At 35.9% G+C, this 24,163-nt stretch overlaps 1 long non-coding RNA gene and 1 pseudogene across 1 annotated transcript; both read right to left on the bottom strand.

The window, feature by feature from the left end:
• Positions 1–2,103: 2,103 nt before the first annotated feature.
• LOC133816085 (uncharacterized) lies at positions 2,104–2,999 on the bottom strand. Its single transcript, XR_009885005.1, has 2 exons — positions 2,353–2,999; positions 2,104–2,254 (listed from the first exon to the last, which is right to left on the bottom strand). It is a non-coding gene; the product is annotated as an uncharacterized LOC133816085 (long non-coding RNA).
• Positions 3,000–3,211: 212 nt separating this feature from the next.
• LOC133816086 (amino acid transporter AVT1I-like) overlaps positions 3,212–24,163 on the bottom strand; it is a 48,565-nt pseudogene continuing 27,613 nt past the window's right edge.

Genomic DNA, 24,163 nt, shown 5'->3' on the forward strand with positions numbered 1-24,163 from the left:
ACATTATTAGGGTTAAAATCATTTCTCTAACAGTCATTTCACATATGGCTTTAAGAAATTCATCTCAATATTGTGTAACAACAAATCTACACAATAATGGGCAATATTTGGAAGTTATAAATTTGTAACTGAATTTGTAACACCAAATATGTTACATATTTGGATATTCACATATATCTAAATATTGTAACTCTCCATTATATGTTATAATATGTGACACTCTTTGTCACATTTATTTAATCTAAACATTATATTATAAAATAATATAACCTCACATTACATTATAAAATAATATAACAATGTCATAGTAGTTTTAAAGGTCCGAGGTCTTTAAACTAGTCGGGTGTTTACATTTGATCCCCATTTTCTTTTCTTCAATTGATTTATTTTGGATATGAACGTTTTTTTTTTTTTTTTTTGGGTAGGAATCATGCTTGAGATTCTCCTACTAAGTTTTGTATAATTCTCTTTATTATTTTTAGTATATTAAAAGAAGAAATGTTAATGGAGGAAAAGATGGGGCAATAAGAAGATATTTATTTTGTTGTGCTCTTATTCGTGAATTCACAAGGAATTGTACTTAGGAGGTTTTTCCGTTTAAAGAATTAAACCTAGTTGAAATGTAAGGACTCAAATTGCATTTGGAATTGCTAAAGGACTATTTTATTTGCACAAGCAATACAATACTCAAAGTATGCACACTGATATAAAGTCTATTTTAGTTTTATTCCAAAAGAATAAAATATGAAAACAACTAGTGACTCATTGTTATTATCATCATGATTACTGTATTGCTCTATATAAAATTGAAACCTTAACACTCTTTTGCTAAAATGATTTAATGTTGTTTATAGAATGGTTTTGTTTTGATGTGAAATGTTTAGTTGAAGTTTTAAGTATTTATGTGAATCGTGTTGTGGGGAAGATTTTGTTAGAAACCAAGAAAATTTTATTTGTTGTTTTTTCTTATTTTTGTTTGTGCTAGTAACATAATATGGGTTTGAAAGAGATGTTTAAATTATTTTTTTTATCTGGTTAGGCTTTCTTCAATATAGTTGATTGATGCTAGGTTGTTGAATAATTTTTCATTTTTATTCTTTCTTCGAAAGAGTTTGTGTTGTACAGTTTGAAAGGAGATAATAATAATTGAAAGGCAATTTTTATTAAATTAATGTTGAATATTGAATATTCTTTTTTTGTTTGTTTGTTTTATTTTTTGGTTTTTGTCCTTAATAATTGACTATATCCATGATGTAAGGGTTGTTTTTGTTTTTCAATTGATGGAAGGAGAGAACAATGTTTTGTTGATTTACCAAGTTATGCATCATATATACGATTAGGGCGTTATTTTGTTTAATTTTACATAATTAGAATGTCTTCAAAGAATGGTAAAGTGCCAACCAAAGTGGACTATGTGCACAAGGACATTTAATGTGTGTTTAGTTAAAACGATTATGATTATTGTCTTCTTTTCTTTGAAATGTTTTTTAGATTGAGAAGCGGGCGTGGATAGTTAAGTGGTTCAACAATGGCCAAGATGATCATATTTATATTAGAAAGAGTAGTAACCTTTTGACTAAAATCTTTATAAAAAAATGAAAAAAAAGCTTTAACAAATATACACAGTAATGATATAGCAGAATAACATCTATAATCAACTAGATCGGGTTCTTATGCACCCGTAATGCAAATAACTCCAATATCGTTAATCATGAATGCATAAAAACCATCACTCGAAAACTCAAAAGTAATGTAAAGCAACGAGATAGGATTGAATGAGGCAAAATGTCGAACACTTAGAAGACACAAACAAAACTAGTTCTGTCAAACTCAGTAAAGCCAAAGTCCACTTCAAGCATTAAAATATGAACAACACAAATGCAAATAAGAGAATAGATAACCAATTCACAATCAATGGTCTCAGTCTTATTCACTCTTTTCAGTGTAGAGGATGAATACATGAAAATGAGTGGATTTAAGGGAGCGAACCTGCATCGACTGATGATAATAGAAACAAAATAATAATAATATAAAAAAAGATAATATTGCTACTTGGTTTATCCAAATACAATGGTTTTCAATTTTCAGGTTATGATCTATAAACTAAAACTTCCACGACTACAGACAGAGTAAGCTTCATGCACCTCATTTCACGTAAATTCCATAAGAAACACTCAATCCTTTCTCCAAGATGCAGTTACAATCCAATTGGCCCCTTCTCAAATAACTAATTCACCTATATTTGAATAATTCCCTACATTATGAGCTTATATCACGTTAGAATAGTTAATAATATATATAACCTACTATAGTTTATTGGTCACCCATTGGCGACTAGAAATTACGACTTACCTTACATTTCCCCCGAAGCACCCATTAGCTCTGCTTTTGCTCTTCCTTCTCTGAGTGTAAAAGTAGGAAGTTCTTCTAAGATATTACTTCGTTCTTCACAAGGTAGTTTTACCAGAGACATTTCAAACGGTGCTCCGGGTCATGGTGTCCATCCTCTACATCTGGTATTTTTTATTTACTGCAGGAGTCCAAGTTTTGGTCACCGACAACCAAAACAAAAGACTATCTACCAAATGAGAATAATCAAAATGAATTAAGAGAATACCCATCGTATTTCAAATCCTTGAATAAGAATCTCAAGCAAAGAAGGCTAATGGAGAGAAAGTACACCAGGCAATTATCCCTAAAGAAAACCCACAGCGTAACATTTCTATACCAATGACATGTACAATGTATTCCATTTAGTGTAGACCGTTCATTACAAGATCAATGGTTAGAAAATCTACTGCACCCGTGCAATCGTTCCGCACGACTGGACAATAGAAATACCCTATGCCTATATTCTTTATTATGCATTGTGTGTATTTCATACAAATTATCGACACAACTCTCGTGTTTAAAAAATAAAGCAAAGTTAAAGATCACAAAGGAAAGAGGCAAACACTAAAGATAGCTCTTGCCAAAATACTATGCATTGAAAGTAGAAATAAATAAAACTATTAGCAACCAAAACATAAATTCACAATGAACAATTCTCAATTTCTTCCCTGAAAAGATAATATAATACGACAAATAGTTACATTTTCATATTTACTAGAAATATATAGTACATGTGTATAAGTACTAATTATAGTAACAACAACCCCATTAATATCGTAACCACCACAACAACCATTTTATAATTAAATGTTTGGCAAATTCAAGAGATCTTCAAGTAGCATAAACAAGGTATTATGATTGAAGTTGTCACACTCAAATCTGCTCCCACCAATGACATCAGGGACGCAAAAAATGGAACAACAAGGGTGACTATCACACTTCTCATTACCAAAGTTGTACCAATTATTATACCAAAGAGTCTCTTGTTTAGGAAATGTAAAATGCCTTATTCTACTATCATTTACAAAATACTACTAATTAATTCTTATTTAGAAAAATACCATAATTATTCAAAAGGTCGAGTGGGCCTTATTAAAACATGAATTATGGTCCATTTGTTTAAATCAAAATACAATGTCTTTTATGCAATTTAAAATAGAAAATAGAAAAGTCTCATCAAAATGTAAATAAACATAATAAAACCCATAAAAATGCCTATTGGCATTTCTAAATCGTTTTTCGTTCATTACACCACACGACATACACACTTTGACTATGGAACTCCCCATATCACCATGCGTGCCAAGCAAAAAACCTATCGTCTACCTGAAAGGGTGAAGTAAGGGGGGTGAGCTAAAAACTCAGTAAGGAAGTACAAACAAGAACGATAATTCAAATAAAAGCAATACAAAGTTATTCTCAACGTACATAACTTAAAATGGCATACCATACACAATTCATAATAACATACACTTTATCTGAATATCATCGTAAACAAATAAAGTAACATTTCTATGAGGTAAACTGTAGAGTCCAAGAACTTTACTTAGCTAATTGTTTAGTAGTATTATAGTATGTTTAGTGTTATCATTGTTACTTTGGATTTTTGGTTCAGACCGGGAGTTATTTGGACACTCATAGTAGTACTTATAGATTTTCTAAGTTTAACCTATAGTTTAAGAATATTAAGTATAACCTAAGGTTTGATTAATGTGTCTGATATTAAGGAATATATTATTATATTATAAGGTTTAGACATCAACCAATAGGATTTTAAGCACATGTTTTGAATGGTAATTAAGGATTTAGTATTTTTGAGGATTAAATTAAATAAGGGTAAAAGTTTGAATGTATAGGGTCAGTCAGCAGCTTTGAGCACGTTGAGGGCTTAGTCAAGGCTGTTTAGTCCATTCAAACTTAGCTAAAAATGTGTAAACTCGTGTTTAAATATTCTGCGTATGCCGATATATCGCAGCTATAGGGGGCGATATGTCGCAGCACGTAGATACGGAAAACACGAATCGATGCACGGTCGCCTCGGGAACAAAGGTCCAGGCGATATATCGCCTATAGGGGGCGATATATCGCCTCCACCAGCATGAATTCAAATACATTTGAATTCTTTTCCCTTCAGCCATTCAAACTCCTTCAACAGTCCAGCATCTTCTGAACGAGTCTTCAGCCTCTGCTGAACGATTATTCAAATGATTTTCACCTAAAAAGCCATTATTTTTATTCAAGTAAAATCAAGATATTTTCATTCCCAAACTCTATAAATAGGACCTAGTACCCAGCCATTATTCACCATTTGCTCTAAGTTCAGAGGCTGCTAGTGTTAAGTGAGTGAGAGAGTGTAAACACTTGGTTTGGGGAAAAACTATAAGCTTAAACATCATAAGCTTATCAAACACTTGGGAAGTAAGTGAGTGCTATAGTATTTCGGTGGATGTTAGATTGATCTTGCAATCTTTGAGGTAAACCCAAAACTCTAGTCCTTTCTGTATTCTATGTTATTTCTTTTCTCAAAACCTTCTACTCAGTCCCCTAACCTTATTCTTATTTTTGGTTAGGGAATCCAAGTTCTTAAGCACTTAAGTGGTGGTAAGCATATTTTCGTTTAATGGTTTAGTCTTCCTATTCTCTTTCATTTCATCTCCTTTCTTTAGACTCACCCTTGTTCATTGTGGTTTTAGGAGTGTTCCAAAAGTCCTAACTCAGTCCATTTTATCCCGGTAACTTTGGTAAGGAAAATAGGCTAGAATTAATATGTTATGTGCTTATGTTATCTATATGTTTATGTTATTAAAAGTGTTATGATATGTGTATGTGTATGTAGGCTTGGGCATATGACCCATATGACTAACAAGACCCCAAATGGGTTATGGGCATATGACCTACTTAGCTAGTAGGACCCCATTAACCCCATGGGCATATGCTTGTTTAGTCTATGGGACCCCAAGTAATAATGGCCATTATAATAAGTGTATGTTATATGTATTATGTTAAGTCTTTTGTTTTCTTATGAAATTGTGTATATGACTATGTGTTAGGTTTTTTTTCCTTGCTGGGCATTAGGCTCACTCCTTTCTGTTTATGTGCAGGAAAATAAGCTTAGAGGCGGTAAGATTCGTGATGCTTGGGAGGATGTGTATCGATGATGAATGGAGTCAAGGGGCCGAGCGTTATCGATTCGAGGATGTAGTCTCCTTTTATGTTTTTTTATGGTTTTACATGTATTTTCCGCATTATTATGTAATGTCTTTTATTTTAAATCTTATTTTGTTTTAAAGACAATGGGATCCCAAAATCCTTCTTAGTATTCTGTTTCTTTGTAAATAACTCTTATTTTCAAGTTACTCAATAAATTATGGTATTTTCGTAAAATGTAAGTTTTTATGTATAGTTTCGATAATGGTCCAATTAGTCTAGATTAGTGGGTCATTACAGTTGGTATCAGAGCAAACGGTTCCTTCGCATGAAGTTCTCCTCGATACACATGCTCAAAGCTCCGAATCGGACCGCCAAGTAAGTGTTTAAGTTACAAGTCACAAGTTACTTTGTCTATGTGTATAGCTAACAACTTTAGTGTTTATGTTTCAGTTAAAAATGAATGGAGCTTTAACCTACCAAGATATCCGAGCCATTAAGGCCTTAAAAAGAATAAGGGAGCCAAGAAACACCGTAGGAGCCTTAGAAAGGATTACACGAAGGTTGCTTTTGTTTCACCAAGCAATAGGTGGCCTTCAAGAGGCTAAACAAATAATGCTAAGATCAACAGAACAATATGTATTAGTGATTAGGTTGTTTAAAGATTTCCATCCTGTAATAGCAGCCTTAGAAGAAATATGGGAAGAAATGAATGATGAGGATGAATCACCATTAGCAATGAGATACTATTTCCTCTTAGTTAGGTTCACCGCAAAATTTGAATTTCAATTCACCAAGGAGCAAAAGAATAGGATTCTCACAAACCTTCCTAGAGGGCATTTTGATGCTCATGATAATGATGACTATGAGGCTATAGATGATGATATGTTAGATGACGGATCAGATGTAGAAGATCCCGATTTTTAGATTAGTAGTTTTTATTTGTTTTATTTACTTTTATGTTATGATTGTAATAAGTGAAATTGTTTTCCAAATGAATAAACATGCTATTTGAATATCATGTGTGAGTTTGAAATTTTTTTCACAATCATAATAAATACTAAATAAAATGAATAATGACTGAGTTCGGTGAGGGTGGATACGAATCAATGAACCTGGTTTCCTTGTTGAGAGTTAGGGGGCCTTAGTAGTGGGAACGATTTTACTGATCCCAGCCCTCCCTCAATATGGTTAACTTTGGAACAAAGATAAGTTTCGAGCCTGAGAATTAAGTCATATAGGATTATTAGAAACACACTTAGAAAATAAAGATGACTTGTTTTTCTAAGTATAGAAACCCACTCTAATAATAAATAAAGACCTATATAATTTTTCATAAAAAGTCATAATAAATAGGTCCGAGATATGTTTGTTTTAGAATAAGTTTTTGCCTTAGAGCCTATTAGGAAAAAGTTCTAACATGTTTCTTTTAACTGTTAGAACTCTGCTACGATGTCTCTCCGAAGATCTGCTCGCACCAACGGGAACGCTTCCAACGATGTTCCAGCGACCAATGCGGTCCCTACCGTTCGCCGAAGGAGAGTACGTGTTACTGCTCGCCGCAACGCACCGGCACAGCCAGCTGACAACACTGCAGAGATTGCCAGACTACGACAGCAAGTCGAGGAACTTCTGCAGCAACAACGCCAACAGGCTCAATCTCAGCCTCAGCCTCCGCCACAGCCGCAGCCGCAGCCACAGCCAATGGCCCCAGCACCCCAACAAGTTGGTCCGTATGGGGGATGGCCTATGACGAACTACGCTCCTTATCCTGTTCAGCACATGGAGCCAGTGTACGAGAGGTTCCGCAAGCAGCACGCTCCGAACTTCGAAGGGACTACGGACCCCTTTGAAGCAGAAGAATGGCTAAGGAATGTGGAGCCGATCCTAGCCCACATGAACCTTAGTAATGCAGACCGCATATCCTGCGTCTCATCTTTGCTCAAGAAAGATGCCAGGATATGGTGGGACTTGGTCCAGCAATCCCACGATGCTGCCACCATGACGTGGACCCGATTTGTGGAGCTCTTCCACAAGAAGTACTACAATTCAGCAGTGCTTGCTACGAGAGTTGAGGAGTTCACCAATCTAAAGCAAGGGAATTTAACAGTGGCGGAATATGCTCGTCAGTTCGATCGCTTAGCGAAGTTCGCAGCAGAGTTGGTTCCAACCGACTATCTAAGGGTGAACAAGTTTGTTAGAGGACTTCGCCCGAAGATCGAGATGGGGGTTAAACTAGCAAACCCGGGAAACACTTCATATGCCGACGTTCTTGAGACGGCAATTGAAGTAGAAAGGTTGCAAGCCAACGTGAGCAAAGAAGAAGCCAGCAAGCCGAAACCTAGGCAGCAGAGCCAACCTCAGGCCAGTCGGAACAACAATCAGTCCAGCAACAGTCAGTCCAACAACAACGGTAACGGACAGAAGAGAAGGCATCCTGACAACAAGCAAGCCGACAACAATAAAAGGGCACGACCAAGTAATGGGGGAAATAGGTCGGGCTACGTGGAATACCCGCCATGTGCCAAATGTCAGAAGAAGCACCCCGGAGAATGTCGTGCCAACACCAAGGAGTGTTTCAACTGTGGTCAAGAAGGGCATCGTAAAAGAGACTGTCCTCAGCAAAAGCCGGAAGGAAAGAAGGACGAAAAGATGGTTCCTGCTCGGGTTTTTGCCTTAACCCAAGGAGAGGCGGATGCTAGCAACAAGGTGGTCACAGGTCAGGTTTCCATCCTCAATAAATTATGTCATGTATTATTTGATTCGGGAGCCACCCATTCGTATATTTCGTTAGGAATGATAGATAAACTAGACAAACCTAGTGAAAGATTTAGAACTAGGTTTGCAACCGAGTTGCCTTCGGGCAAAGTAGTTCTATCATCACGAATTGTACGAGGCGTACCAATCAAGATTGAGGACAAGGAACTAGAAGGAGACCTGATAGAGCTGGTGATCAAAGACTTCGACGTCATACTAGGCATGGATTGGCTAGCACGGCATGGCGCAACGATCGACTGCAGACGCAAGAAGGTGACATTCGATACTCCTGACGGCCAGAAACTGTGCTTCATGGGACAAGCTTCAGGACTACGCACACCGTTAGTATCATCTCTCAAAGCTCAGAGAATGATGGAGAAAGGATGTCAAGCATTCTTAGCCAACATCACGAATGTGGAGAAGGAGACATCACTCAAAGTTGGAGATGTTCGAGTCATACAAGAATTTCCAGAAGTTTTCCCCGATGACTTGCCAGGATTGCCGCCAACTAGAGAAATAGACTTCACGATAGAATTAGTACCGGGCACCGAGCCTATCTCTAAGGCACCATACCGGATGGCACCTACGGAACTCAAGGAGTTAAAGACGCAGCTACAAGAACTCCTAGACTTGGGTTTCATTAGGCCAAGCCATTCACCATGGGGAGCTCCGGTACTATTCGTGAAGAAGAAGGACGGAAGTATGCGCATGTGCATAGACTACCGTGAGCTGAATAAAGTAACAATTAAGAACAAATACCCGCTACCTCGGATTGATGATTTGTTTGATCAACTCCGAGGCGCGACTGTATTCTCTAAGATCGATTTACGGTCCGGGTATCATCAGCTCAAGGTAAAGGGGGAAGATATTCCTAAGACAGCCTTTAGGACTCGTTATGGACATTACGAGTTCTTGGTTATGTCTTTTGGTCTTACTAACGCGCCAGCCGCATTTATGGACTTAATGAATAGGGTCTTCAAGGACTACTTGGATAAATCCGTCGTTGTGTTCATCGACGACATTTTAATTTACTCCAAGGATGAAGTGGAGCATGAGGAACACTTGAGGATAATTTTGACGCGATTGAAGGAGCACCAACTCTACGCGAAGTTCAAGAAATGCGAGTTTTGGCTCTCACAAGTGGCGTTTCTCGGGCACATCATATCGAAAGACGGAGTTGCAGTAGATCCATCGAAGGTAGAGGCCGTGAAAGATTGGCCTAGACCAAAGAACGCGTCGGAAGTAAGAAGCTTCTTAGGGCTAGCAGGTTACTATAGAAAGTTTGTAGAGGGCTTTTCTAAAATAGCCACTCCACTCACCAACCTGACCCGGAAGCAACAAAAGTTTAACTGGAATGATAAGTGTGAGGAAAGCTTCCAGTTGCTTAAGGATAAGCTTTGCTCAACACCAGTACTTAGTGTCCCAACACCCAACGACAAGTTCGTTGTCTACTGTGATGCATCAAAGTTAGGATTGGGATGCGTACTGATGCAAAATGACAAGGTGATAGCCTACGCGTCACGTCAGTTAAAGGAGTATGAACAACGCTATCCAACTCACGATATGGAGTTGGCAGCGGTGGTCTTTGCGTTAAAAATCTGGCGCCATTATCTGTACGGAGAACGGTGCGAGATTTATACGGACCACAAAAGTTTAAAATACTTCTTTACTCAGAAGGAGCTTAACATGAGGCAGCGCCGGTGGTTGGAATTAGTAAAGGATTACGACTGCGAAATCCTATACCACCCGGGGAAGGCAAACGTAGTTGCCGATGCACTTAGCCGAAAAAGTTATGGGAACTTAGCAGCCTTATCCGGAATAGAAAAGCCACTACAGCAGGAGCTTATCAGTGCCGGAATAGAAGTGGTTGTAGGCAAGTTGGCTAACTTGTCTATCCAATCGAATATGCTAGAAGACATACGGAATGGTCAGAGACATGATGATTCACTAGCAACGCACATGGATGCAGTCAGAGAAGGCAAGACTACAGATTTCTCAATATCCAGTCAAGGTTTATTGAGATATAAGGATCGGGTATGCGTGCCAGACGATCAAAGTATTAAGAAGACGATCCTAGAAGAAGCGCACAACACCCCATACTCGGTTCATCCAGGGTCTACCAAGATGACTCATGACATCAAGGCAGTCTATTGGTGGCCAGGGATGAAGAAGGACATAGCGGAATATGTATCTAAGTGTCTGGTATGCCAGCAAGTGAAGGCGGAGCATCAGCGGCCTGCAGGATTATTGCAACCGCTTAGCATACCGGAGTGGAAGTGAGACGATATAGCCATGGACTTCGTGACGGGTCTGCCAAAGACAAATAAGCAGCATGATTCTGCTTGGATAATCATAGATAGACTAACCAAGTCGGCTCATTTTCTGCCTGTTAAGACTTCTTATACGGCAGACCAATATGCAGACATCTACATCCAAGAGATTGTACGATTGCATGGAATCCCCAAGACGATAGTATCAGATAGAGGATCAGTGTTTACGTCAAGATTTTGGAGAAGCTTACAGCAAGCCATGGGTACTAAGTTAAGTCTTAGTACAGCTTTCCATCCTCAGACAGATGGGCAGTCAGAGCGTACGATTCAGATTTTAGAGGATATGCTACGCGCATGTGTACTTGACTTCGGAGGATCGTGGAACAAGTACTTACCGCTGATCGAGTTCTCGTACAACAATAGCTACCAGTCGACGATCGAGATGGCACCTTATGAGTTGCTATATGGAAGAAGGTGCCGATCACCGTTGCACTGGGACGAGGTAGGAGAAAGGCAGCTTCTAGGGCCCGAAGCTGTTAGGCAAGCTCAAGAAGCAGTAACGCTTATTAGACAGCGTATGCTTGCTTCTCAAAGCCGACAGAAAAGCTATGCAGATACCAAGAGACGCGATGTGGAGTTCCAAGTTGGAGATCAAGTCTTCCTGAAGATATCTCCTATGAAGGGTGTCAAGCGGTTCGGGAAGAAAGGCAAGCTCAGTCCCCGATTCTTAGGTCCTTTTGAGATATTGGACAAAGTGGGACCAGTTGCGTATAGACTAGCCCTACCGCCAGCACTAGCCGATAGTCACAACGTCTTCCACATCTCGATGTTACGCAAGTATGTGTCAGACCCATCTCACGTCCTCAAGTACGATACCATAGCACTCCAGAAAGACTTAAGTTACGAGGAACGACCGGTTAGCATCCTAAATAGGGGGATGAAGCAGTTACGGTCCAAGAGCTTTCCTATAGTTAAAGTCCTATGGAGCAATAGTTCTGAACGCGAGGCAACGTGGGAGTTGGAAGAGGACATGCAGAGCCGGTATCCGGAGTTATTTGGTAAGTAAATTTCGAGGACGAAATTCTTTTTAGTAGGGGAGAATTGTAGAGTCCAAGAACTTTACTTAGCTAATTGTTTAGTAGTATTATAGTATGTTTAGTGTTATCATTGTTACTTTGGATTTTTGGTTCAGACCGGGAGTTATTTGGACACTCATAGTAGTACTTATAGATTTTCTAAGTTTAACCTATAGTTTAAGAATATTAAGTATAACCTAAGGTTTGATTAATGTGTCTGATATTAAGGAATATATTATTATATTATAAGGTTTAGACATCAACCAATAGGATTTTAAGCACATGTTTTGAATGGTAATTAAGGATTTAGTATTTTTGAGGATTAAATTAAATAAGGGTAAAAGTTTGAATGTATAGGGTCAGTCAGCAGCTTTGAGCACGTTGAGGGCTTAGTCAAGGCTGTTTAGTCCATTCAAACTTAGCTAAAAATGTGTAAACTCGTGTTTAAATATTCTGCGTATGCCGATATATCGCAGCTATAGGGGGCGATATGTCGCAGCACGTAGATACGGAAAACACGAATCGATGCACGGTCGCCTCGGGAACAAAGGTCCAGGCGATATATCGCCTATAGGGGGCGATATATCGCCTCCACCAGCATGAATTCAAATACATTTGAATTCTTTTCCCTTCAGCCATTCAAACTCCTTCAACAGTCCAGCATCTTCTGAACGAGTCTTCAGCCTCTGCTGAACGATTATTCAAATGATTTTCACCTAAAAAGCCATTATTTTTATTCAAGTAAAATCAAGATATTTTCATTCCCAAACTCTATAAATAGGACCTAGTACCCAGCCATTATTCACCATTTGCTCTAAGTTCAGAGGCTGCTAGTGTTAAGTGAGTGAGAGAGTGTAAACACTTGGTTTGGGGAAAAACTATAAGCTTAAACATCATAAGCTTATCAAACACTTGGGAAGTAAGTGAGTGCTATAGTATTTCGGTGGATGTTAGATTGATCTTGCAATCTTTGAGGTAAACCCAAAACTCTAGTCCTTTCTGTATTCTATGTTATTTCTTTTCTCAAAACCTTCTACTCAGTCCCCTAACCTTATTCTTATTTTTGGTTAGGGAATCCAAGTTCTTAAGCACTTAAGTGGTGGTAAGCATATTTTCGTTTAATGGTTTAGTCTTCCTATTCTCTTTCATTTCATCTCCTTTCTTTAGACTCACCCTTGTTCATTGTGGTTTTAGGAGTGTTCCAAAAGTCCTAACTCAGTCCATTTTATCCCGGTAACTTTGGTAAGGAAAATAGGCTAGAATTAATATGTTATGTGCTTATGTTATCTATATGTTTATGTTATTAAAAGTGTTATGATATGTATATGTGTATGTAGGCTTGGGCATATGACCCATATGACTAACAAGACCCCAAATGGGTTATGGGCATATGACCTACTTAGCTAGTAGGACCCATTAACCCCATGGGCATATGCTTGTTTAGTCTATGGGACCCCAAGTAATAATGGCCATTATAATAAGTGTATGTTATATGTATTATGTTAAGTCTTTATGTTTTCTTATGAAATTGTGTATATGACTATGTGTTAGGTTTTTTTTCCTTGCTGGGCATTAGGCTCACTCCTTTCTGTTTATGTGCAGGAAAATAAGCTTAGAGGCGGTAAGATTCGTGATGCTTGGGAGGATGTGTATCGATGATGAATGGAGTCAAGGGGCCGAGCGTTATCGATTCGAGGATGTAGTCTCCTTTTATGTTTTTTTATGGTTTTACATGTATTTTCCGCATTATTATGTAATGTCTTTTATTTTAAATCTTATTTTGTTTTAAAGACAATGGGATCCCAAAATCCTTCTTAGTATTCTGTTTCTTTGTAAATAACTCTTATTTTCAAGTTACTCAATAAATTATGGTATTTTCGTAAAATGTAAGTTTTTATGTATAGTTTCGATAATGGTCCAATTAGTCTAGATTAGTGGGTCATTACATAAACAGTAAAGCATAACCCGGTAAATCCTCCTCTTGCCCTCGTGGGCCTCTTGGCACGTCCGCCCAATGAGTTACGTCATACCTTAGTAACTCATTTGTTGTGCCAAGTTTCAACACGCTAACAACATTATGCTTTTCATACAATCATACAATACATACATACATAACAACTTATTTCATAACTTGTTTATCATACATTTCAACATGATCGCATAAAAAATCTAACTAACTTCCTTACCTCAAGAACAAGTTATAAAATGCGAGATAGTTTCACAACGAGCCTAAAATAATAAATCAAACACTCGTCTTAATATCAAGTAAAACTAAGCATATCATACAAGCATACTCCTGTGTGCATGGGCCATGCACACGTGACACCTATTTAACACGTGACAACTTAATTCATACAACAAACCACATAAAATCACAAAAGAATAATGTCGTTTTCACCAATTAATTCTCAATGATTTCAAAACATGAACTGCCAATTTAATCAAATAACATATATTTGTATGTAAAAGTAATCTTGCATGTAACATGCGTACGTGAGACTATTCATAAAAACTTGCTCAAAGTTGGTAATATTAACTCTTTTATTTTCTTGTAAATTTCACAAAAATTCAGCCAGCATTTCATATCATAAAATAAATTACCAACTTAGTTACTAAATTTTAGAACAAAAATTTATTTACTCATAAAGATCATAGCTTAATTTGTACAAAATAATAAACTTGTTTATTATTTAACAACTTATCTTGGAAACTCATTTTCAAAATAATATAATTTACTTTATAAAAGCTCATTTTTAATTTGGCAAAATTAGGAAAATACTATTTTTCTTTTAAAAAAAATATTAGGTTATAAAATCACATTATTTATAATTATTTAATTTGGTAAAATGACTCATATTATTTACGTTTTAATAAACCAAATTTAAGCACCTTTAAAAATATATTTTCTTAACTTTTAAATACTAGAATTTCAGCATATGCCATAATTTAAAAATACGAGACACATGTATAAAATTACACTTTTTTCTCATCTTTGTTTTAAAATATGAATTCAAGACATATTTTACTCCCTTTGAAATAATTTACAAATCACCATTTTAGAATTAACAAAATTCAGCAAGCATAATTTCACATAAAATGTTAGCAAATTCTTAAAATCATTTTTACAATATTTCAACAAATCAACCTAACATGTTTCTACACTTTATTTAAAATAAATTAAAATACTACCATGCTTCCTAACTCGCGCATACACCTTAATATAACCATGGCACATAACATTAGAATATAAGTAACACTACACTACAGTATGTCTTTATTATTATTTTAATAAAAATTCTAGCATACTCCTTATTACAATAATATCATACAATGCAATTTAGCCTAGGCCGAAACCTCATAAGCAAGCAAAACAACATTTCATGCTTCAAAAGAGAAACCTTAATAGAACACATCTTAGCATGCCTTATATGCAAACTCACAAACTAAAAATTAGAACATAGATATACCATTTGGCCGAATATACACATAGGATTCAATAGAAAAGTTTACCATCAAAATCTCATCATGCTTCTTTATTCAGTACATGAAGAGAATTAGAGAACATTTTTATACTCCCTAGGATGAAACATACGTTGTACCAATAACAAAATTTATCACAAAAATTATCATGCTTTCTAAGAAAATAATAACATTAAATTTATAACAAGAACATACAACAAGAACATGATTTCTAAGGCATACCCTAGCCGAAACATATATGCTCAAAGCAACAACAAACCTTCCAAGATCCATAAATTTGAATCCTTAGCATGTTTCTATGAATAATAAATAAAATATAATCATGAAGAACAATCAAAACGCATAGAGACAAACTATTCAAACAATCACCAACATATCAAAACCATAAACATGATTAACAATAAACCACAATCATAATAGCAAAAAGAATAAGATTTTTCATTACCTCCTTGGTAGTGGTCAAAGACACACAAGATTTGATCAATCATTTGGCACCGTAAAACCTAGATTCAATCAAAAACCCAAAGAAACAATCTATTGCTTATAACTCATGATGAAGATAGTAGATGAAAAGAAAGAATGAGCATTAGAACACATTACCCTAGGGCTCTCGAAATTCCCTTCTTCTTCTTCTTGGTCTCTTTCTCGATTTTTCTCTTCTTTTTTTCTCTCTTTCACGAGCTCTCTCTCTCTCTCTCTTTCTCTCTTTAAGTGGTCGGCTAGCACTCCAAATGAGCCAAGAGGTTTCCTCTTCTTTCATTTTATCTCCCATAGTCGAACCCTAATAGGGAAATTGCCTGGTGTTGGCCTTGATTTCCTTCCCTTGATTCTCTCTCCCCAAAATCAAGTAATTCACTACAAGAATTGAGGCTATTAGCGGCGGGGTAGTCTGCCGTTAATAAGTGTTCGATCCGCCGCTAATGACCCACCCGAAATTGTTTGTCACTAATAATGAGTATTAGTGGCGGGCTAACACACCCGCCGCTAATACCTGTGTCAGATGCATTATTATTAGCCGCGGGGTCCGCTGCTAATAATGTTTTTATTATATTATTAAAAATAATTTGAAATAAATTAAATTTATTAAATTTAATTATTTTTAAAAATAATTCATAATAAAATTTAACAAAATAACCAATTAATTAATTTAAACATTACTAACATTAAAATTAATGTGAATAGTTTTATTATTTATCAAACTAGCCAATATCGCTATTGTCATTAAAAATAAATACAGTATTAATTTAATAAAAATACATAAACTAATTACTAAATAAAACCATTAAGGTTAATATTGAAATTATCCTCATCTTCAACATTTTGGTGTGGCTGTGAGGGCGACGGCTGTGGCTGTGAGGGCAACGACTGTGGCTGTGGCTGTGGCGGTGAAGGAATATAAGGTTGTTGTGAAGATCGTCCAAGCGTGAGGTCCCCAAACTGATCTCGAGGCTGTGGCTGCGACCCGCCCCCAAACTCACCATATCTCACATATAGCTGTTGCGACGAACCTCCAACCTCCCCATATACCTAACATTAGGTAGCGGATGCTGCATCGATCCTCCTTGAAAATCGGTAAAGCTAAAATATAGTGGAGGAGACTGGGAAGAGCGTCCGAACATATATTGGTTTTGATACTGAGGAGGTTGTTACGATGGCACATGTGGCAGATACGATGGAGAAGGCTGGTAATGCTGCTGTGGCGGTGTATGAAGGTCAGGATGGGTGGTGTTACTCTGAGAAGATGTACCACCTTCAGATTGTGGTGGCAAATACCTCTACAGAAAACTGTCAAACCGTGGGTCATACAGATTACTGGGTTGCTCAGGTACCACCTTCTGAATCGTCTCACGCATTGCCTTCATCATCAGAGCCATAGTAGTCATATCTTCATTAGGCGTAAGAGCAATATTTGCTTGGGACTGACTTTGATCTGTAGAGTTGGAGGTTGTCTTTCTTGCCTTCCCTTTCGCCCTATAACCCACTCCTCTTTGGTAGTCTGATCTTTTCCCGAGTACTTTACTTAGTATCTCGTATTGATCGACCGGAGACGAATCAACGCCAGATACATTAAGAGATCCCTCACTCTGTTGTTGACTCTGCCTCTCAAGCTGTGACCTTTAAACCTCTGCCACCATTTTTTCCTGTATAAAGATAACATTATAAACAAAAATTAGAAATAAGAAAACAATACTATTCACTTACATAATCTTGTTGAGCTGCCTCATTGACAAAAGATTTTGTCGATTTTTTCATATGAGCATCCCTCCAAGTATCAACAACATGCGCATTTGGGTTCTCCTATACAAATGTAAACAAAATGTTTTAGAATGTGTTATTTTATAAAATTAAATTAACATCTTCACTTACATATTCATGACGCTTAGTTGCCAACGACTTTGTGCCTTGTGTTATTACATACTTCATTTGTTTTCCGTTTGCTTGATTTTTAGCGGAACGAGCCAAAAATCTTTCGCTCAAAAACAACTCACAAATATTCTTCCATGTCTCCTTAGTGCAATGGTCAGGTGGCTTAGAGAGGACATTCTCCCAATCTTCTGGTCCAGCATAATGATTTTTGAAGTGTTTATGTCTATTGTTCTTTCTCTCGTGATATCTTTCGCCCATCTCCTTATAGACATTTGCCAGAACAGACTCACGTTGTGGATGACCGTCTATATTATAGTAATACTAGATTAAAAAAATTAGATGACTTTGTAAATAATGGAAATAAATAATGAAAAGTACAAGATTTGTAATTTTTTTACCCTCATACGATCAAGCACTTGATCCTTAAACTATTGAGGTACATCAGCAAAATCCAAGTAATGTCCCGGACACAAAATGGTAACTAGAGTGCCCAACATGCGGATAAAAGCTTGATCCTCCTGCCCAACCACTTTTTTTGCCACAGGATCAAGCTCTAGATCCAATGGTTTCCAGCTTTTTTCCTTCGTTCTTCAAGAACATTATTACTAGCAAGGCCACGACCTTTTCTTCTCGTCGGCAGGGCTTTAAAATTTATTAACAATAACCATTATTAGTATTGTTGTTATATTTCTCTAACAATATAATTTCTAAAAATAATTTTGATATGCATTATTTAACCTGATTCGCAAGATGATGGTACCCTAGAAGGATCTGGCGGGTCTCGACCCCCACCATCTCCGCCGTGATAAGTTTCTATATCAGCTGACATTATACTTCAGTTTAAATTCTATTAGTTAGTAATTAGCATTAAATTAGAAGTATATCAAGTTCAATTCATAATAATAATAATTACAAAAAAAACTTTATTATATTTAAATATATAGTTTTGTTACACAAATAGAAAAACTAAACAGAGTAATCATTATCATTTCCATCAGTAATCGAGACACATTTTCATCTTCACAAAGCTCAACTAACAATTCATCCTCTGCATCTGCGACTTTCTCATGTTCTGACATATCAGCTTCGTCATCACCCTCTTCATCATCCCTAACATATACAGCAGGTTGATCAGATTGCATAATCAACTCTCCGAGGTCCACAGTCAACACAAAATTTGATGAACTTGTTTCATGTACAACATCAATAACATCATTAACCTCATCAGAATTGTCCTTAATGTCCCAAATTTTTCGATGATTCACATCTTCTACAACTTTCCAATCATGACCTCTAAGTAGATCATCGAGATAGAAAACTTGCTTAGCTTGACTAGCAAGTATATACGACTCATCTTTGTACTATTCACCATTGACGTTTATACTGGTGATATTATTTTCAATGATTGTTTTCTTCCTTCTTGGATTTGTATTTAACCATTTGCCCTGAAATAATGCCATTGAATATGCACCAGTGAAAGATAGTGTCACTACTTCTTCAAGCGTACCGTAATAATTAAAACCTTCTGTTCCGGAAACAGACACTCCACTATTCTGTGTAGTGCGCTTTTTATCTCGGTCGTTTGCAATAAATCAAACACCATTGACTATACAACCTTGGTAATAGGTTGCCAAATGATCTAACCCAGATGCTAAAGCTAGCAAATTATCACCATTTTCCAAAGACCCAAGCTTGTGCAAGTCATATATCTAAATACATAAAACGGTATTAGATTCACAAAATATATCATTAATAAAATGAAAGTTCAAAGTTGAAAGCTACATTCTTATGAAACCACGAACGAAATTTTTTCCTATGCAAATGATCATGATTGATCACCATCTGGGTATTTTTGTCTAATCTCTTGTAGGAGTTCACTGTTAATTAGAATAGTGTTACGATTTTTTATAACAAAAAACTTATAATAACCACACATGTTCTAATTTAAAAGGGAATAAACATACTCTAAATAATGCTCAATTTCAGGAGAATTCTCAAGTATGAACCACTTCAACTATTTCACGAGTGTTATGATTGAGAGGCTTCAAAGTTCCCTTTGTGAGTGGACGACATTGAGATTGGAAAACTGTAAGGTTTCGTGGGATATAAGTTGCATCTTCATTTCGATCAAGACGGTTGAATCTTGTTTCAATGTCTTTGAAATACATTGAACAAAAGGTCAAAGCCTCATCTGCAACATAGCCTTCGGCGATCGACCCTTCAGGGCGAGCTTTATTTCCCACGTAATTCTTCAATTTTTTCATGTACCTTTCAAAAGGATACATCCACCTCATAAATACCAGGCCACCCAATATAGCTTCTTTTGACAAATGTAATACCAAATGAATCATTATGTCAAAAAAAGATGGAGGAAAAATCAACTCCATCTTGCACAATATCTTAATAAGATCATTTTATGCTTCTTCCATATCTTTAACATTTAAAGTCCTCGAACATATTTTCCTGAAGAAATTGCACAATTCTATAATAGCAGTCGATATAGATTTGGGAAGAAACTTGCGAACACCGAAAGAAAGTAATCATTGCATTATCACATGACAATCGTGTGACTTCAACCCAAGAATATTTGTATCATTCTCGGACACTTTCTTCTTCAAATTTGAACAAAAGCCATCTGGAAATCTAACTCCTTTTATAAACTGACGAAACTGTTGCCTCTGCGCTGAAGTTAACACATAAGGAGTGTGCGGCTTCATCAACTTCCCGTTCTCATCTTCATAAATCCACAATGATTCTCTCACACCCATCTTTTTCAAATCATGTCTTGCATTAGTGGTGTCCTTAGATTTATCATTGTCTAAGATGGTGCCAAGGAGACTATCACACACATTCTTCTCAACATGCATGACATCTATATTGTGTTTTAATTTGTTTGTACACCAATACTCAAGCTCGTAAATGATACTTTTTTTTCCTCCAATTACCTTCATCTACACCTCTTTTATGTTTCACACCCCCAAACTGGACGTGTTTTCCTGGAACTTGCGCTGCAAGAGCATTAACTTGTTCTATTATATCCTCACAGGTAAACCCTCTCAGAGGACGTCTTGTCTCAAATTCTCCATCGAACTCGGTGTCTCTTCTCATTCGATGAGTACTTGGCAATAATCTTTTGTGACCAACATAAGATGTCTTATCGATCACTCGGATGGAAGCTGTGTCTTCATTACACGTAGGACAAGCTTTGTATCCCTAACCACTCCATCCAGACAAACTACTGCAAGCTTGAAAATTGTTCACTGCCCACAAAAGGGCTGCCCGCATCTTGAACATCCTATTGGTCGTAATATCTCTTGTATCAACTCCGTTAACCCACAGATCCTTCAACTCATCCACCAATGGTCTTAGAAATACATCAATGTCCTTACCTGGTGATTTTGGCCCAGGAATAAGGAGGGTCAACATGAAATAATTGTCTTTCATACACAACAAAGGTGGCAGATTATAGTTTTCCAACACCACAGCCCACATGCTGTATGCAGGGTTCATGTTGCCAAATGGATTAAATCCATCGGAAACTAAGCCCAAACGAACATTTCTGGGATCCCTTGAAAAATCAGGATGCTTGACATCAAAGTCCTTCCATGCAGAGCCGTTCACCGTGTGTCGCATCACCCAATCATCTTTTGATTGCCCGGTGTGATGCCATATCATGTGTTTCGCTGTAATCCTTGAACTTTATAATTTTTTCAACCAATGTGTCAAGGGAAAGTAACGCATCACCTTGTGTGGCACTTTTTTTCCTTTCGTCATTTCGGAAGTAATCCATCTATTCCTTCAGCATACTAGGCATGTCTCTTTAGATGCATGCTCGTTGTAAAATAAGCAACAATCATACTGACACACATGAATGGACTCGTATCCCAACCCTAATTTTTTTCAATCTCTTTTTCGCCTCGTAGTAGGATCCGAGGATTTTGTTTTCCTTAGGAAAGACAAGCTTTAACAACTTCAACAATTCATCGAATATGTTGTTAGACACCTTCCCTCTAACTTTTAGATGCAATAACTTTGCTAAAAAGTTCAGGGATGAAATCTAATCACATCTAGGATACATCTCCGCTGCAATCTCCTCAAATAACTCGTCATAATACTGACTCCCACCGGGATCCCTTTCTACTTCCTCAGTTGTCGGTAAAAGGAAGTCTTCCACAACGTGAATCATCTCATCGTCTTCATTCTCATCAACCACCTCATTAGCAAAAATTTCGTCCACCTCACCATGAAAAATCCACTTATCATAAGCTTGATGAAAACCCCTATCGAATACGTGTGCCCGAACAACATCCAAAGATTCAAATATATTATTATTGCATCTCACACACATGCACCTAATTCTTCCATCAGAATATTTATGTTCCGACGTCATCGTCAAAAAAGCTTGCTGACCATTCCAATATTCTTGACAACCACGATTTCTCAATGTTGTCCAAGTCTTGTCAATCGCCTTGTAAAGTGTTATAAGAGTGTGTGAGTAATAGTAATGTGAATAGGAATGGATAACAAAAGAAATTTGTTATCATTTTTGAAATCTTATGCAATATTATAATATCTTATGCTATTTTATGATATTTTATTAGATAATGTTATTTATAAACAAATTAATATTATTTCCTAAACTAATTTATTATTTCTTCTTAATTTTTTAAACATTTATTAAATATAATTATCAATTTCTATATTCAACTAATTTATAACTATTTAATATTAGATAGTGTTATTCAATAAACAAATTAAATTAAATTATTTAATTAGATAATGTTATATCAAACTTTTATTATTTAATTAATTAAATTAATAAAAAATAATTAAGTAATTAAAAAATAAATTAATATTTATTTAATTCTTTATTCATTATTTTTTAATTTGTAATAATAATAATTTTACAAATTAATTATTATTTAACTTTTAGATTATTTTGTTTAAATAATTAGATAAATTTTATTAATTTTTTTCATTCATTATTTTATTAATAATATTTTAAACTTATCATTCATGTGTCGATATCCTTATAATTGATAGTTGTAGTCAACAACCATCAATCACAAACATACCGAGACAGAGAAAATAAACTAACTACTAATTAATTTTTTTAATAATTTTTAATTAATTATAATAATACTAATTAACTAAATTATATAACTTTCATTACAATTCTCATTATGTTGGCATAACATATAACAAAAAAAAAAACTACATTACTTAATTAATTTTCACAAAAAAATTGATAGCATAACAGTTTAATACAACAATTTCAAAAAATTTAAAATCCTGCATTCAGAAAATCCTACAAAATTTATTATAGGATATATCGTTTTTTTTTTAATTTTGACAACATAACAACTTAAATTATAGAACATATACAAATATATATAACACACATATATATATAATATAGAACATATTTAATATGAATTTAGTAAAATACATATTTAATATGAATTTAGTAAAGTACACATACACAAATAATGTTCAGTAAAGTACATTTCCTATTAAACCAATTCTGAATTTAGAGGTCAGAAAGCTCATCGAAAGAAAACTTTCAAACCAGGGACTTTCGACCACAAAATGTTTTGAGCTAAAAAAAATAATTAAAAAATAAAATAAAAAATGAGTTCATTGAAAATTCCCCTACATATATCCTATGAAAATTCTCATATATCCTAATTGGAAGCTGTATATTTTTTTAATAAAAAAAAATTCCCATCTGTATTCTCTATGTTAATGGTCAATCTGAGCAAAAGTTTCTTATTCTTATTACCAACAAAATGTCTCAAAAATTTTATAGATTTTGCAATCAAACACACATCTACAAACACATATATAAACAATTGATCTAATTGATGCAGAAAAGTGTTCCAGTGATACATTAAGGCAAAAAAAATAAAAATTAGAGAGTGTTACACCCAGATTTTGAGCCATGAGAGTTGTGACCTCGAAAGCTGGATTCATGATGAATGAACTCGTAAAGTCTGGAATATGTCCAAAATCTAAGCATCGAGCCTGCGAAGCAGAGACGACTTCGAAGAGGATAGCCTCGAAATCCTCACAAGCTCGAAAGATAGACCCCGAAGTACATCCGTTCTCGGGATAGCCTCGGATCAGGGCTCCGAGCCTGACGCGCGTATGAGCTCGAAGTCATGCAGCCTCGGGAAGATGCTATAGCTCGAAAGTCAATAAGGAACCTGGGTGAACAGGGCCTTGATGATATAGGAAAATAAATTTGAATATCCTGATGAGTCATCTATAAGAGACGCGGTCTACATTGATTACTATAAATCCCCTATTATCAAGGGATATTATTTGTTCAGTTATACGCCCCCTGATCTTCAGGGGACGTTTCCTTGTATATAGGATTGCTGGCTTTTAATGCCATTTAATTTATTTGCATATATAGAATAACTTCCCGAAATATGTGGGATAGTATTCTGAAATCTTCTCTATAAATAGAGAGGTCATGAACCATTGTAAATGACCGAATTTTTGTGATCTTAAGAGAAAACTCTGGAGAATTCATCATTGAAGAATTTTCAGAGATCATCTTAAGTTTAATAACAAAGACTCGTGGACTAGGCAGATTTAACTGCCCAACCACGTAAAAAACCTTGTTTGTATTTTCATATTTTTATCGGCCATTACTGATTATTGTTTACA

The sequence above is a fragment of the Humulus lupulus genome, chromosome 2 (genome assembly GCF_963169125.1).
Source record: "Humulus lupulus chromosome 2, drHumLupu1.1, whole genome shotgun sequence".
Taxonomy (NCBI): domain Eukaryota; kingdom Viridiplantae; phylum Streptophyta; class Magnoliopsida; order Rosales; family Cannabaceae; genus Humulus; species Humulus lupulus.